The following is a 4339-nucleotide window of genomic DNA, read 5'->3' as shown; positions in this document are numbered from 1 at the left end:
GGTTTTGTGAAACGGAAAGAGACAACGCCTTGGCTACCTTTGAAGGTGACCCGGAAACTACAACTAATCCAGAATGCGGCAGCTAGACTGGTGACTGGGAGCGGCCGCCGAGACCACATAACACCGGTCTTGAAAGATTTACATTGCATCCCAGTACGTTTCCAAGCACAATTCAAGGAGTTGGTGCTGACCTTTAAAGCCCTAAACTGCCTCGGTCCTGTATACCTGAAGGAGCGTCTCCACCCCCATCGTTCTGCCCGGACGCTGAGGTCCAGCACCAATAGCCTTCTGGCGGTTCCCTCGCTGTGAGAAGCCAAGTTACAGGGAACCAGGCAGAGAGCCTTCTAGGTAGTGGCGCCCGCCCTGTGGAACGCCCTCCCACCAGATGTCAAAGAGCAAAACAACTACCAGACTTTTGGAAGGCATCTGAAGGCAGCCCTGTTTAAGGACGCTTTTAATGTTTAACAGACCATTGTATTTTAATATTTTGTTGGAAGCCATCCAGAGTAGCTGGGGAAACCCAGCCAGATGGGCGGGGTATAAATAATAAATTATTATTATTGTTATTATTATTGGCACTTGGTATTAGAGCACAGGGGACGCGGGTGGCGCTGTGGGTAAAAGCCTCAGCACCTAGGGCTTGCCGATCGAAAGGTCGGTGGTTCGAATCCCCGCGGTGGGGTGCGCTCCCGCTGCTCGGTCCCAGCGCTTGCCAACCTAGCAGTTCGAAAGCACCCCCGGGTGCAAGTAGATAAATAGGGACCGCTTACTGGCGGGAAGGTAAACGACGTTTCCGTGTGCTGCGCTGGCTCGCCAGATGCAGCTTTGTCACGCTAGCCACGTGACCCGGAAGTGTCTCCGGACAGCGCTGGCCCCCGGCCTCTTGAGTGAGATGGGCGCACCAACCCCAGAGTCTGTCAAGACTGGCCCGTACGGGCAGGGGTACCTTTACCTTTACTATTAGAGCACAGAATTTAGCTGGTTAGTCGGTGACCCGTTTTTGCCAGGATTTATGTTGTTGTTGTTATTGTTGTTGTTGTTGTTGTATACCCCACCCATCTGGCTGAGCAGCTAGGGAGGTTAGCGGGGCAGGACCCCCACCTGTCATCATCCTCTGTCTGGCTCTGTCTAGCACAGTGTTTCTCAAATGCTGGTGTTGTTGGACTACAACTCCCATCATCCCTGACGACTAGTCCCGCTAGCTATGGATGATGGGAGTTGTTGTCCAACAACACCTAGATACCCAAGTTTGAGAAACACTGGTCTAGCATATTCAGGATGAAATGTCTCAACAACTGTTGTTTTAAATTACTTCCTTTTGACCCCAAGAGCTCAGAAAATATTTCTACAATTTCTGCTTTTAGTTAAGTATTTTTATTTATTTACTGCATTGGGGGGGGGGCAGCTGCCTCCCATCCCCAGCTATGCCCATGAGGGTATGCCAAAGTGAATTACAGTAATAGAGTATGAAATACATTTTTTAAAATCAACAAAAATACAAATATGAAACCTCTAAAAGTAAAAAGTTGCCACATAGGAAGGATACCAGTAGAGACCATCAGTGCTGCCCATTCAATAGAAAAAAATTTGGCTGGTGAGGTCAGCACCAAGCAAACTTCCTTGTGGACTTCTGTGCCACAGAAAAGGCCTGTTTTCTCATTGCCACCCTCTGAACCTCTCTCAGAGGGGCACACAGAGAAAGGCCTCAGGTGCTGCAAAAGCTGCCCATGAGGTATTGGAGTAATTTGGTGATCTAAGGATCTCAGGATTGTTTTTCTTTTATAAGTATATAGGGTTGTATCCAACACTAGTCCTCCTCAGAGCAGACTCATGGGGCAGTTTTCAACTAGGTTTGACTCAGAGTAGACCCCCCAATATAAAGTAACCTTACTACATAGGAGAGGTGCAAGGCAGTTGGAAGGAAGGTTGCTGCGGTGCGGACACATCAGCAGAGTCAGTCCAACACTCCTGCTGGTGCATTTGCACCATGCTGACCTCCCAGCCCCTGCCACTGCCTTCCCACCTCCCAGCAGGCAACCAAGACCCACCTGCTGGGAAGCCAGCACAGCCACTCCACCCCAGCTGGTGAGCTGCTTCATACCACAGGAGCATCTGTAGCTCTCCACCTCTGTTGGCAAGATCTTACCAAGAGACTAGGAAGATCCTGTTCCTGATTGCCTTCTTCAAACGGTAGCTGCAATTTCAAAAGAGGCAATCTCCAGTATGAAACATAGCTAAATCCTTTCCTCTCGCTTGGTCAAATTGCCAAGGAAATGGGAAAGATGACACTGTGTGTTGCTTGGAGGGGATTTGATTTTTCATGAGGGTTACTTTAGTGGGTGCATCATCCTACCCTCCTGAAATATGAAAATTCAGCGTTGCTCTACAAATCCCTGCTTAGTCCGCCAGGTTCTGCACCTATGCCAAAACAATTATATTAATTGTGTGCAGTGATGCAGAAGCTTTGTTCCCATCCCGACAAGGTTCCTGGTCATGTTGTGATCTACCATACGATAAGTACTTTGCAATAATTCTGGGACTATGTACCCAACAACCAAAAGCCTGGAATCACAGCTTTAGAAAAATGCGAACAGATTGTTAGCAGTTGATGGCAAGTGAGAGCTGGTATGTGTTTGTTTAACCAAAAATAATATCCCCCCCACCCCCAAGAATGTTTCTTTGCATGAAAATGGCCTGTTCTCCTTAGCCGTTGATGCAGAGTGAAGCAAGTTCAACCATTTGATGGCAGGTTAAATGGGTCTGAGAAAACGAACAAGATTGACACTTCTGTGCGCTGTGGTGGAAAGGTAATCTCCCACTTGTCAATCATTTCTTTCAGTGCCAGTGCAACAAATCAAATTCAAAGGGAAGCAGAAATGCAGGTGGTTGGGTTTTTTTAAGTCCACTGTTTCTGTGTGCAAGCAAAAGTCCTTTTCTATGCTAAGATGCTGATGACCCTCAAGGCATCGCTGCCACTTCTGTGTGGTGGAATCTCATGTTACAGAGCTCCTGTGGCAACACTGTGGCCATGATGTGGGTTGCAGTCCATCACTTTGGTCTTTCCCATGTGAGTGGCACACACTGGGATAAAGGGTAACAATCTGGTGGGGAGGATTCCTACCACTACCTCAGCTCACTGGTCGCACTCACATAGTTTCATTATCCCTACACGCGGGTGACACTGTGGTCTAAACCACTGAGCCTCTTGGGCTTGCCAATTGGAAGGTCAGTGGTTTGAATCCCCGCAACAGGGTGAGCTCCTGTTGCTCTGTCCCAGCTCCTGCCAACCTAGCAGTTCAAAAGCACGCCAGTGAAAGTAGATAAATAGGTACTGCTGTGGAGGGAAGGTAAACGGCGTTTCCACGCACTCTGGTTTCCATCACGATGTCCCATTGCACCAGAAGTGGTTTAGTCATGCTGGCCACATGACCTGGAAACCTGTATGTGGATAAACATTGGCTCCCTCAGTCTGAAAGCGAGATGAGCACCACAACCCCATAGTCACCTTTGATTGGGCTTAACTGTCCAGGGGTCCTTTACCTTTTTAACTGAACACTGCAGCACCTATAGCTTGTGACATGGACCAAGCAATATCTAAGAATTGGTGCCCCCCTATGACCCTGCCCAAGCATTAAAAGGACACGCGAGGAGGTAGCAGAGAACTCTCCATTGCTCATGCACCCAGCATCCATTCCCCAACACATTTGGCATGCACGAGAAGAAGCCACCGGAGGCAGGTCCTTCAAGAAAATGGGGTACTGCCTTATGAATCTCAGTCTACATTCAACTACCCACCACTGACCTGCCTTCTTATTTACATCTAGTCCAGGGGGTTGTTCTTGACCACCCACTTGCTCTTCCTGTCACAGACTGGCTGGATGGAGAGGAGTGGTGGGAGGCACCAGCTGGCAAACCCTCATGGGAACCCCCAAAGAAAGAAGGCTTAGATCCAGGGGATTGGTGGTCAGGGGGAAAAGAGAGAGAAGACTGAGAGGAGGAGGATGTGTCGGAAGCTGAAGAGGAAACAGGGTTTAGTGGGCAGGAAGAGGCTGAGGCAGAGGGCAGTCCAGAGGCTGAAGCAGAGGCTGGAGAGGTGTAGGACCAAGAGGTTGAGCTGAGACAGGCTGCTGAAGAAGCCAGGGTGTCTTCCCCGCCTGCGGTGACCAGCTCCCCCCCCTCCCAAGTCCAGAAGAGGGGTGAAGAGGGTGGAGCAGAGACAAACACGTTCATGGAGTCTCAGGTTCCTTGGGAAGGACCCAGGGGAGGAGGAAGCTTAGGCAATTGTGGGAAGGCAGGGACCTTCAGTCCTCACAGCTTCCTCATTGGGGCAAGGTCTACC

Source organism: Podarcis erhardii, assembly GCF_964252035.2.
Source record: "Podarcis erhardii genome assembly, chromosome: 1".
Lineage (NCBI taxonomy): Eukaryota > Metazoa > Chordata > Lepidosauria > Squamata > Lacertidae > Podarcis > Podarcis erhardii.
This window is presented reverse-complemented; position numbering follows the sequence as displayed.